This window comes from Cyanistes caeruleus, chromosome 14 (genome assembly GCF_971803275.1).
Source record: "Cyanistes caeruleus chromosome 14, bCyaCae1.hap1.1, whole genome shotgun sequence".
NCBI classification, from domain to species: Eukaryota; Metazoa; Chordata; class Aves; order Passeriformes; family Paridae; genus Cyanistes; species Cyanistes caeruleus.
Window position 1 is genome coordinate 6,158,745 of NC_141714.1, and position 13,484 is coordinate 6,172,228.

The 13,484-nt window shown below is 38.5% G+C and overlaps 2 long non-coding RNA genes across 2 annotated transcripts in view; both read right to left on the minus strand.

Moving 5' to 3' along the window:
* Window positions 1-4,774: 4,774 nt before the first annotated feature.
* Window positions 4,775-10,192, minus strand: LOC147650527 (uncharacterized). Its single transcript, XR_015276127.1, has 2 exons — window positions 9,950-10,192; window positions 4,775-8,458 (listed from the first exon to the last, which is right to left on the minus strand). It is a non-coding gene; the product is annotated as an uncharacterized LOC147650527 (long non-coding RNA).
* Window positions 10,193-11,221: 1,029 nt separating this feature from the next.
* LOC147650528 (uncharacterized) overlaps window positions 11,222-13,484 on the minus strand; it is a 75,572-nt gene continuing 73,309 nt past the window's right edge. The window contains exon 3 of the long non-coding RNA XR_015276126.1: window positions 11,222-12,939. This is a non-coding gene — a long non-coding RNA (uncharacterized LOC147650528). The remainder of the gene's footprint in view (window positions 12,940-13,484) is intronic.

Here is a 13,484-nt window from a genome sequence, read left to right on the forward strand (position 1 = left end):
GTGGTCTGTACAGTCCTTGGAGAAAGCAGAAGGTTCCTCATTTTGTCCAGGTCTAATATTTGCATCTCAATAGGGATGTACTTGACATTTAGATATAATTTGGTATATTTAAGTCTAAAGCTATTTTTATTCTTGTTCTTTCTATTTTTTATTTTTTAATTGTGAGACCAGCCAGAATTCACAAACTGTTTTTATAAGAACAGTGGCACTGGTTTTGACCAGCTCTGTTGGTGCTGCTGCATCAAAGAACCACAGACTTCCATCCAAAACTTGAGTTCTGGATTCCTGAGTGCTGGGTAAAAGCACAATGCTCGAGATCAGGCAGCTATTGCTTCCAGCTGAACACTTTGGTAAGAGGCTAGCTCTGAAATCAGCACACTGATGACCTAAAATTTTCTGGCTTCATCTTCCTGGCCCCTCATGCAGTCCATCCTTTTCATTCTTTGCAGTCTGAGTTCCTTAAACTATCTGGAGACATATGGCTTCAACTCCTATTAATATTTTCACAGTCAGTCACTTTTCATTCTGGTAACCTTGCCAAAAGCGGATTTTGTCAGGTGAAGTAATTTCCATCACATTAGAGAGATTATCTTAGCTGATGTGAGCTGTACACAAGAGGCTCAAACAAGCACTGGTAGGCTTGTCTGACAAATGCACGCTTAAATTCTTTCCTTCAGCTGGGTACAGGAGCAAGAGCCTGCCAACTACTCACAGAACACGCAATGAGGCAATCAATTAAATCAAACACTGCTTGGGGCAGAATAAAGACACTGAAAGGTTAATATTTTTTTTGCTATCTGATGTACAAATCAAATTCTCAGTTAAATTTCCAAGAGGGATTTTTTTTTTCTTTAAGGGCTTATAAAAAGGTGTTGTATAACTGACTTGCTTTCAGTGGCAATGATGTCACAGCAAACACAGCCTCTGTCATTTGAAAATACAAACATTCTCTTGAACAACACCTCTGAAGTCAATGTCACTAAACAGCAAGAAAGCAGGGCTAAAACACTCACCAGTGCCTCCACTTCTTCTCTTCCAGCCTCTTCCCAGTCTTCAAAATATCAAAGAATAAAAGGATACAATATCTGACTTTAGTGCCACTCCATCTTTCAGCTAAAACAATATGAATCAGGACATTTATTTTGAAAGCACCATTCCTAGACTATGCCAGTATGTTCTGTCTATTGATCTCATTTGAAAACATGAAGTGTCCTAAAGTATTCTGACATCAGTAATAAAAATCCACCATGTGGGCAATAATATATGAAACCACATAAAGACACCTCCCTTTCAGTCTTGATTTTACAGGACTTTCAACCTAATATCCAGTTACAATTAAATCTTGCTCATTTTACAACCCTGGCTGTCAAAACATGCTAAATTTGCCATTTCATAAATTTCTGAAAGTAATCCAGGTGAGACTCAGTAGTCAAATTGGTTTTGCATGTAATTTTATGTTCATGCAATCTCCAAACTTGTCAGAACTCAGCGTCCTTGAAATTCATTGTGCTGGAATGGAAGTCAGGGGGAATTCAGAATCACCTTAGAGTTTTGCACAGCTCTCTCCTTTGCATATATATTTTTTATAGACCCAAATAAACTATAAGTTTCAATGTTATACACAAAATTCCTTTAGCCAATATTACAAAAAGAAAACAAAAGTAGGAGAGGATAATTTTTTGCTTTTGTTTGCTCATGTTCATCTGTGATTCCTTCAGCTTGGGCAAGTGATATACAAGGAAGCCAGTCAAACATCTTCCTGTTCCTAGCCAGTGCTACAGGAGGTTTATGGGTTTAAGAACTGGATTTAACAAAATACATGTGGCAATCTTCTGTGGGTAACTAACTCCTGTAAGTTTGTTCTGTCAGCTCCATGTGGTGCCCAGGTGGAAAAATTGGCTGGCCCCACAGGGAGACAGCCAAATGTGTCCTGGTGTGTGTCTGTCTTGCTTTCTGGGAAATGGCCATTACTGGCATTGTCCAGCTAGCACAGGAGACTTCACTGACTGGACACTCACCTGGGATCAGTATTTTGCTCTGGATAGGAGTCTGATGTTTCTTCCATTCCTATCATTGCAATCAGACCTCCCTACTCAAGCACTGTATAAAGCTGATGCCTGGAAATTAAGCTGTTCATCTGAAATGTTACCATATCTAAGGCCTATTTTGCCCTGATCTAGAGTCATCTGTTTGCCATCGGCCACAATCCCAAGGAAAAAGCTGTCTGACTAGGTACATGGAATGATAAAGGGAAGAGACTACTTCTACTTTCTTAACTTTCTCAACCTCAGGCAGAAGTGACAAATAGGGCACATTGCTTTCGGAGTTTTGGTAATTAATGTAACTAAAAAAAAAAAAAAATATAAACCCATATCTGGAAAACCTTGTTGTGTCCCACTGAAAAACTATTCATAAAAGTCTTTCTTTGGTACAAAAAAAGAGATGTTATTTTATTTCTTTAAATGTCACAATTTTTTTTTAAGAAATCACTTTCATATCCTAACACAGCTATTCCATAGTTACAACTTTGCTTTGCTAAATCCACCAGCACCCTAAGGGGGCAGCTATGCCACAATCAAGTCAACAAAACAATATCCTATGGACATAATTTTTTGTGGTTTCAGGGCACTTCAGTTTTTATCTTCTATTTAATTTTCAGTTTTCATTTTTATTTTCTGAATTCAGAGCAGCTGATGCAACTACTTAATTCTTTCCTATGCATCTATTCCACAGGGACTGGTAGGGCATATAAGCAATTAGCTGTGCTACTTATGAGTGGTTATTTCTTATTTGGAAGAGGTTTCTACCCACAATTTATTCCAAGCCATTTGTCATACACTTGCACTCATGATTATGTAATTGCAGTATGATAATGCATGCTTGTTCTATAGAATAACAATGTTTCCCAGCATTTCTCCTAAATTATGTTTATGACCATCACTAAAAGAGAACCGGTATTTTAAATGAGAAAACCTACTATTCTTTAATTGCTGCAACTATGATAATTATATTAAATGTGTCTAAATGAAGAAAGAAATGTTTGGGAGGTAAATTTGCTATCATATTTCCAGCAGTTTTACTCCAGAAATGGGTTAACACTCTGATTCATATCTTATACATTTTGGAATCCAGATCTCTGGCCTGATTTGCATTTCTGTAAAATAGATCCAAACACAAACAGGAGGAACATGCTCCAAATGGAAGGAGAAGCCATTTTAAGTGGCTCTGAATCTCTTTGTTTTTCTTCTCTTGCTGGCATGCCACCTTCTCAATCTTAATCTTTGACTACTGCACAGTTGTATCCTCTGGCAGTGATTGCAGCTGTTGGGAATTAAGGCTCTGATGCCTCAAAGAATTAAGTGTATTTAAATGGCCACTCTGTGCTATGGCAACATAAGGTGGTCTACAAAGTTAAACTGTTGCAGGGGTTTTCAGACTTGGGGTGTGAACCCTGCTAGCAAATGTTCAACCTGTCCAGCAGTGTTGGCTTTAGTGATTTATTCTCTTGGCACAGAGCATCCTGCCAGGTTCCACCAACCCTCCACCTTCTGCCTTCCCTCCACAGCCTCAATCACCACTGCAGCTCCAAGCACTGTTTTTGCATCAGAGTCCTGTTAGGGCTGATATAGGAAGGAGGAGACTGAGTGAGGAAATCAGTCCTCACTTTCCATAAGTCAAGGAAGAGGGCTCAAGAACAGCCAGATTTCTATTCATCACAGAAATTCACATCACATATCTGCAGCACTGAAAACCAGAAAAAGAACTAGTTTTTATAATGCCCATGGGTAGGGGAGAGGTTTTCAGTTCCCAATATCCTCTTCCCCTTCCATAATGTAGCACACTGCTGAGATGGAACAACTGATCATTATAGGGAAAACTGAACCTTTTCTTTGTGTTTCTGCTAAAACATGGAAAGAAACCACCCACAACTGAAGTGTGTCCCTGGTCATGTACTGAAAACTCAGAAACCCCTTTGACTCTGTTGTGGTTTTAAAGCAGCAACTAAAAAATCACTAGAAAACTTACTTATTTCTTGCTGTGAGATATGGATTAGAACAAGAGCAAAACAGGCTTAAAACTTAACAAGAATAAAGAAAGTTTATTAACAAGACTACAAAAATAAGAACACCAGAATAAAACCTCCAGAAAGCTCTTTTCTCCCCCACTACCCAACCATTCTCTTGTTCACATGACAACATAGAGACAAAAAAAAACTTTGGTGTTTACAACAGTCCCAATTCTTGCTATAGTCTTTCCATCAGCCTTTGTAGAGAAACAGAAGTCATCTCCTGCTAATCTATGGAGTTTCTCACAAGAAAACTATTTCTGTTATAGTTTTCTATTTCTCTGATGCCAGCTGACCAGAAATCTGCCATCAGTTGTCTCCTCCCATTTCACATCACTCTGAGGTGTGTATGGGTCAATGAGTCTAGGGATGTCATTTTTAAGGATGAGTTATTCCAAGGCAAAAGTTCTCTTCGTTTGTCTCTGTGAGCTTCTCTGGAAACAGAAGTTTTCTCTTTGCCTCTACAAAGGCCCTAAATCTTCAACTATTACTTCTCCCCTCTCTGTTCCAGCACCTCACTGTATCACAATTACTCCACTTTTTGCTCAAAATCCACACTTTGAACTACTCTATTCCTCCCAATATGCTTTGTCATGAATTAAAGGAGTTTTTTCAGAACACTATTGTCCATCTCCATAGCTTTAACAGAAAAATATTTCAGCGTATTAAAGCATCTCCTTGTTCTCTACCTCTTCTGAAGTTTAATTCTTTTCTTTACTGTCTCTGATAGTTTATAAAGTCTCTTTACATGTTGATTACTCTCTTTTTCTTTCTCTGGAAAAAAAGGATTAATCTGCAAGTCTCATCTGGGTAATGAAAAGGTTAAAATCTTGCCCAGGCTTTGTAGATGGTTCTGTGATCTCTGCTGGAGCAGTGGCTGGAGCCGTCTGCGATGGAAGATTCTTCATGGCTGGTCTGGAGAGTGTGGTGGCTGTCTCAGTCCGCCACAGGTCCAGAGCTTTTTTCTTTCCTTATTTGACAGTCTCTGGTGAATTCAGTCACGGCAAAAAAAAACTGCAGCCGAGCCAGGGACCAGCCTGGCCCAGCCAGAGCCCAGGGCAAGCCCCGCAGGCTCCATCTCCCGGCCGGGAGCCGCGGCAGGCTCAGCCCAGCCCTCGCCCGGCCGCATGGCCTGGGCAGGGGACGGGAGGCCAGGTGGAGCTCTGTTACCTTTCACAGCCAGCAAACCAAGAGACAAAGAAATTCCCAGGCTTAGGTCTTAAGGTGGGAACCTGTGAACATATGTTCACAGGTTGATCTCACTTTTCAATGGTCAAAACTGCTGCCAATTCTTAGAAATGGCCAGTAGTTGGCCGGTAGAAAAACTCCCACCAGCCTCTAGCAGCTTTAATTTCGTTAGGTGTTTCTCTTTGTTTTCTTAAATGCCAATCTATCACAGACTCCTACAAGCAGGGCCTGAATCAGGTCAGAGATTGGTGTTGATTAGAAAATCTAGGGATTGCCACCAAAGCTGGAACACAGTCCAGGAATTACATTGATCCTTCACCACAGAGAGGCATCTCTCATGGGGGTTGCTCAGAACACCCTTTCCACAAGGCTCACTCACCCATGGGCCCTATACATTCTTGCTGGTTTTATATGTTCAGTCTTGCTTTATGACAGTGGAACATAAAGGTCTCCAGGAATATGTATTCATACACGAAGGACATTTGCTGTAGAATATTAATTAGCCCATATGCTGGGCACTGATTACTGCATCAAAACAGCACATGAGAGCATGACCTTGTGAGGACAGCAGTCAGTTCTGAATGGAAGGGTTTTTTTACTAAAAATTTACTGCAGTTTTGTTTTTTCTCTTCCCCACCAAAGTACCCAACCAAGTCTTAGATATTACAATATATTCTCCAATTTTACTCTAAAGAATTTATTCTAGCTTAACCTTAGCTGCAACTATTCCTCCTTCCCCCAACTTTTATTCCTAATTTAATTTTCACACTTGGGTGATCTCCCTGTGCCTTTGTATATTACCAAGAATTTCTCAACTATTCTCATATGAACTGGTTTTATTACATTTTTGCATCTTTTAATACTTTTTTTTTTAAAGCAGATACACCTGCAGCATAGAAAAGGGACTATAAAGTCTGTAAACTGCAATTTAAATTTGGAATGAAAGGTTTTCAGCTCTTTTCAGGTGCATACTGTGAGGTTTTACCTTATAGCAAGTCCATCAATTAACTTTTTCATTTGGATGTTGCTCCCTGCTCCTGGGCACTTCCCACACAAACAGCTCAGAGATGATACCCCCTAGCAATGCCCACCAGTCTGTGTAACAAATCTTGACTCATGACTGAGGTTTACCAACTGTACTTTTCTTCCCACACTTGTTCTTCCTGTGCTTTTATTGAGAAATTATTTTTTAGTTATTCCTCCTAGACTTGAGTAGGCATGTAGGACATGCTTGAAATGTCTATATGGCATTGTGGGAAAGGATGCAGAAATGCAATATCTGCTTCTGGGACTCCCCTTGGACCCCAAGTCCTTTCCTGCCCCTCACCTATTCCTTGAGATAACAAGCTCTGTTGACATATGTTCCCCAGTCCCAGTTAAAAAAAGCATATATTGCATTTCTAAAGATCCATCTCTTTCTTTTCTTTTCCTCAACAAAATTGCAAAGAGTCAGGCTGAATCTTATTTAAATCTTATCTTTCACAACAGCCTGAATGATTACTTAATTGTTTACACCTGTTATTTAAGAGTCCCTGTCTCATTCTGTTAATTAGATATATTTAAAGCTCCATGAAGTTAGTGTTATGGGGTTTTTTTCTAAGGGATTTAAAGCATTTGTCCAATAAACAGTTCACACAATTTTGCTCCCTGTTTCCAAATGTGGTGAAAAATGTTTGATTTCACCTTCTTCTCAGTCTTATGTGTTCTTAACATTTTGTAGTGGGGGGCATGAAAACCCCTAATTTTACTCAGGTGGTGTCAGAATCATTATTTTTCTCTGTTTACACAAATTTTTTAAAGGTTAATAATTATATATATTGTGTTGACCTTCAGATTTATATCAGACCCTGAGTTCCTAACAGATTAAATAGCAGTTGTTGACCTTTAGTTTGATGCACCAATTTGAAGACTTGAGAAATCCTGGTACAACTTATTTTTGTTTGAGTTGAGAGAGTCTGCTTCAGTATGCAAACTCCATTTTGAGCTTACATCTTCACTGTCTTCTACCTTTCTACTGCTACCTTATGCTAAACAATAGAATATCTCTCCATTTTTATTACAGCTTATTTCAGGGCTAAGACTGGTAAGAAAGAGCCAAGGGTAAAGCATATTTAAATTCTGATCTTTTTGAAGAGGGACTTTAACACGACTGGCTTGAGGGGAAATGTAACTACAGTGAGGCTGGTCTCTGAATCTCTCCATAAAACAAGGTTTACAATAGGCAGGTTTCACAGCCTTTTTATGGCAGAAGACCAGACAGGAGAGCAGAAATTTGACTGTAAAAGAAACTATATCAGAAAGAGAGAAAGGAAGCTCAGCTCTTATTAAAAAGATGCTACAGGCAAAAAAAAAAAAAAAAAGAGAGAGAGAAAAGTACTTTGTTTTGCCTTTCTAGCTAAAGCAAAGAGTAAATTGGCTTTTGAAACCTTTACAAAGCCAATATGCCTATGATTTCCCATGTTGCATCCTCAATGAAAAGCAGTACCTAGAACAGATTGCTCAAACAATCGGAGCTTTAGCAAAAGCTTTATGATTCCTGATTTCGTCACTGCTCAGGAAAACAGTTAAGCACATACATAAGCCCCAGAGTACCTTTTAATTGGGCTCTAATTCAACTCCTTGATTAAGTGCTATTCTGAGAGAAGGATTCTATGGGAAGAATTAAGGTTCTGGAAATAACAATGGTCTAAAAATTATTATTCTGCCCACTGAGCACATTGAGCAAACCTTTTTTCTAGCATTGATGCGAGCAGCATTTTTTATTTTGTTAGGAAATACATCACATCTAAATCCTTTTAATAATCTCTAAATAGAGATACTGTCATGACAGGTTACTTATGGTCTCCTAATCCTCACAGAACATTCTCTGAACCCTGCATATATGTAAATAATTCACAAGAAGAGGTGTCAACAGACAGTAGAAAACACATGACATTTTTATGGCATACTACAAATAGCATCTTATGGCAACATGTAAGTGCAGAACTATTCAAAACCTTTGCTCTCTTCAGGAGAGAATGACATCTTTGAAAATTGTACGTTTTTCTCTGCTCTTTAGTCCCAAGCCTGTGGCTATGTGAGAGAAATTTGCGATGGGATTATTAAGTAAAGCATTGGTGTAGTGCAGTGGTTGAGGACACCTCAGCTGCTGTGGCATTCAATCTCTTTCTGGAAAATATTTAACAAATGGAGCAGATTGCTTTCCTGTGAATGGAAAACAAAGATTTATTTCTTCCATGGAACTGGTAGATAGGACTTGTCAAAGCTGAATAACATTGAAAACCTTCCTGTGAAATGGGCCTGCAAACCCTGTACATGCATAGACACTGCACAGACTTTGAGGTGCCATCACAACAATTCCTTTCATATTTAATAAACTTATCTAATTATGCCTATTAATAAACCTATTCTAATTATAGGAAACTGTTTTTAATTGTTTCCAAAATCCATTTCAAAGAATGCAAAACTACACATTTTTGAAGTTGTTGCTCTTCTACCTTCTATTAACGCATGCAATTTCCTTGCTGTGTCTTAAAAGATGCAATAAAAAAAACTTTAAACCCTTTAAGGGTAGTTCTTCACAACATAAAATGCAGAAATTGAGACACAAGACTGGAGTCCAAAACTCATGACTTTCCTCTTGTTCAGGACAAGTGGCATCACTAACCAGTAATAAAAAGAAAGAAAATATAAAGACCGAAGAAAATGGAAATATGACCCATTCTAGATAGCAAATTATATACCTCCCAAATTTTAAAGCACTCTTAAAACAGTTTCCATGGGAACAAAAATTTTTCATAGTTATGAAAACTGTTGGGAGGCAGCTACTACCGGGCCAGATGGATAATATGTAGCAAGGGAATAAAAGAAGGGAAGTAGGCTGTTCATTCCTTAAACCTTGAGAATGGGTCCAAATGGGCCTGATCACAGGGCACACCTCCAAAAATATGTAATCACTACTGCTAATGGTGAAAATACTATCACAATCAGGTGGAAACACTCCTGATTGGGTAGAATATGAAAGGCTGAATGCACCTTTCAGCAGTGCTCTTTTAGGTATTAGGAAAAAAAAGGAAGGGAACTGGCTGTGGCCATCAAATATAGCAATTAATGCTAAGTTGTTTAAGAGGGAGAAAATATTTGAAATGTTTGGCTCCAAAACAATTCCAAAACAGCTCCAAAGTCATTCCAAAGTGACTCCTGGGTGGCTCCATCCTGAAAAACTGAATTTTCCATTAAGAATTTTTAGGCTAGTACACAGGTAGGAAAAATTTCCAGGAGAACACCACTTCCATAAAGTACTACTATGATTCCAGAGTACAAATCAAAAACCTACTCCCTAAAACCCATTGCACTGGATAGCTGAAACCAAAACATTTTTTGTCATTTATCAGCTTATTAATTTCATTTCTCCACCTTGAATAGCTCTCAGCTTCTACAGTCCTTGAGCACCTTATGATGGCTAACACCCACAGGAAGACCTTGTCTGGAGGTCACTTCCAGCCCACACCAGAGAGCTCGTACTTAGTGCCTCAACCTACTGCATGTTAAAGCTGGAGTCCTTTCTCTAGCAGCAATTTCAATTCTAGCAACAACAGAAAACATTATGAGCTATTTTGACATTATGGCAATGGAAGATTTCTTCCTCATAACAGTAGTCATCAGCTCTGGAAGTGTGTCCTGGGGTGACTTTACCTTTAAGATAGCTTTGGGAGCTAGGGAAGTTGAAGCTGCTGGGAGCTGATGGGAGTTTTTTCTCCTGACAAGTTATCGGTCGTTTCTGAGAATTGGCAGCAGTTTTAACCATTGAGAAGTGAGATCAACTTGTGAACACCACCTTAAGATGTAAGGCCAGGGCTCTCTTGTTCTCTTTGGTTTCTGGCTTCTGACGAGGTAACCGGGCCCTGTCTCGGCCTCCTGCCCCGCTCCAGGCCGGACAAGGCCGCAGAGGGCGGGGGGGAGAAAAGCGGAGCTGGCCTGGCTTGGTTTGCAGTTTCTGCTGCTGAACTGAAGCCTGACACCATCAACATCTGCAGCTTTTCCAAGACTTTAACTCTTTTACTGCCTGGGTGGGACAGATTACGCCTTTTTCCAAGAGAGAGGGGAAGAGAGGGAGAGGGATATTCAGTTTGAAGAAGATACCATAAAACCACCAAAGACCGTGAAAAAAAGAGTTAAGTTTTAGATGGGGAAGAGAGAATAAGGAGATGCTTTATAAGCTGAAATATTTTTCTGTTAAAGCTATGGAGATGGACAATAGTGTTCTGAAAAAACTCCTTTAATTCATGTCAGAGTATATTGGGAGTAATGGAGTGTTCAAAGTGTGGATTTTGAGAAAAAAATGGAGTAATTGTGATACAGTGAGGTGCTGGAACAGAGAGGGGAGAAGTAATAGTTGAAGATTTAGGGCCTTTGTAGAGGCAAAGAGAAAACTTCTGTTTCCAGAGAACAGAAGTTTCTTATTCTTGTAGTTTTGTTAATAAACTTTCTTTATTCTTGTTAAGTTTTAAGCCTGTTTTGCTCTTGTTCTAATCCATATCTCACAGCAAGAAATAAGTAAGTTTTCTAGTGATTTTTTAGTTGCTGCTTTAAAACCACAACAAAGAGATATAAGATTTATTACATGCTTAGTTTGTAGACAGTAATTATATGACCTAGAGACTTGGGGTTTCCTAGCCTGATGGGAAAAGCAATCCATCCTATCCTCCGATGCTGTCACACTCACTTCTATGGATGTCAAGTAAGACACAACAAATCTCAATATTTGTTTCAGGTCTCTTCCACATTTGCATAAGGGACAAAAAGTGAGGCAATGATATTCAATCAGATAATAATAAAAAGTTACTGAAAACGTTGGAAAAAATCTGTAGATTCATGATGCTATATTTAACACTGAAAGGTTGCTGTGATAATGGTAATAATGAAAATATTGCAAGTCTAAGCAGTGTAAAAAAATTGCATTAAATCTGTTAATAAATTAAAAGTATTTATTTTAATAAATTAAAAGTATTTATTTTGAAAGAACCAACACAAAAATCCTTCACAGCATTTAAACAAGGTTCTAATACATCACATACCTATATAACATTATGTGGCTGCTGAATAAGCATTATATCATATCCAAAAGAATAAGAATTACAAGAATAAGGACTGTACTACATAAAATATTATCTTTGATCTAAACAGAACCAGAAAATTTCATTAAGCCTTTGTGCTTCCTTCATTCATTCCAGTCTGAGGGATTACCCTCACTACCTGCAAGAGGCTGTTGCCCTCATATCTGACTACCAGGTTCCCTTTTAAGTTTTAAAAGTCTTGTATCCATCATCAATATTTCATAATGAAAATTCAGTTCAAACCTTAGTCATAATGAGGGTACTAGCTCTGCATAACATTGTCATTTATTTTGACTGACATTTCATTTAGGATTCAAACTAGCTGCTGCTTGTCATGTCAGATAATTGTATTTTTCTTCAGCCACCTGAGCACAATTATCTGAGGGAAAAAAATCCAAAACAATGTAAAAGTCCAAAAGCCATCAACATTCCATGTGTCCCAGAAAAACAGCACAGGGCATGCAAACACAGGTTGTGTTCTATCACAAATGCTTTTATTTATTATGCATAAAGCAGTCTGGACTCTTGTCAGATTAGATAGAATAAGACCTTGGTGTATCAAATCTACTTGGGGCATGTCAGAAATCAGGCAGTTTTATATCCAGCTGTATTGTTTATGACCCAAAAGAAAAAAATTTAGAAAAAAGAGGTGTGGATCAATATGATCCTTAATAATCTATCACAGTCTAATTCAAATTACTCCCAGATGAGGAATAATTTAACTTTTGAGGACTGGACTCTCGGCTAATGACATTTCTACCACTCAAACAAAGGGCAGCTATCCTGAGACCTAAATCAAAAGGTCTTTTCAGCCAACTAGAAAAACTTTCCTTTTCTTTATGTTTCATGGCAGTTTAGGCTGGATGCTTTGCTATATTAACTTAATAAATAACTACTGAAAATTTTGGCATTTTTTCCAATGAAAGGAAATAATACAGGCCAGACACATGAAGAAGGACCATTGTCTGTAATCAGGTGGTGCAATGCCTCATATTTTAGGACATTTCCTGCTAAAATAAAATCCAAACCCATAGTCTGGATCTGGGAACTGTGAATTTTTCAACCAAACTTAAACCAAAAATAGATAGACAAACCCTCTCTCCAAAACATAACAGCCTACCTTGGGCTGCATGCAGGCATTGCTCTGGATCCTGACTCCAAAATCCTCTCCAGAATAATCATCTTCCTAAAACTGCTCTTTGTTTGCTTGTTTTGTTTAAGAAGCAGAAGGATCAGTCCGTTTTTTCTCAAGCAGAGATAGAATCAGTCGCAGTGCCTGCAATTATCTCCCACGGTGCATCTTTCTGGATAGAACACTGAGTCAGGAGGTGGGAATTGAGGCTTCTTTTCCTCTTCAGCTTGTAGGAATCTATATCTTCTTCTCTTCAATGCTCAAAGGATGCCCTAATCATCCCATTTGTCCATGGATGCAGCAAGACAGCTCTGTTTGAGCAGTGCATGGCTACCATCTGCTGAAAAGAAACACAGTCCCATGTGTGCTTTGCTCCTCCAGCCATGACCTCTTCTTGTCTGGGTTCACTTCCAGAGCTCCCAGTGCTCTGTAAAATTCTAAAAAGCAGGGCAGAAAAAGAAACAAACCATGAGTTTCTTCACTCTTTCTTTTGGGAAAAAAAAAACAAAACAAAGATAATGGGTGATCCAACATACATGGATGGACAAAACGTGTGTCAGGTATAAGCCATAAGTTTGTTGCAAATTTGTGGTCCTTTGGCTATTTCACAAAATTCCTGCTTAAATCCTAATTCAGAGCTGGAATATGAGTGCAGAGCAAACTTTCAAAATAACATTGTACCATTTTTATGTCAGGTGAAACTAAATGTCTGGCATCAATTTGAAATGGAGATCAGGTTCCTGACTCTCACAGACAGTTCTAAAATCTTTTCCCAATATGATCTATAGCACCAGCTCAGAAACCCAAACTGGAGATATAATTAGTTTTGGGTGACACATACTCCATTACAAACACTTTCAGAAAAATAAAATGTGGTGCAACCTTTCAAGGTAACACAAAGGAAATGTTTTGCTATTACTTTTTAAAGAATGCTGTAAAAAATATGATCTCAGCTGGCTTAAATTGGCAGAAGCAAAGGCAA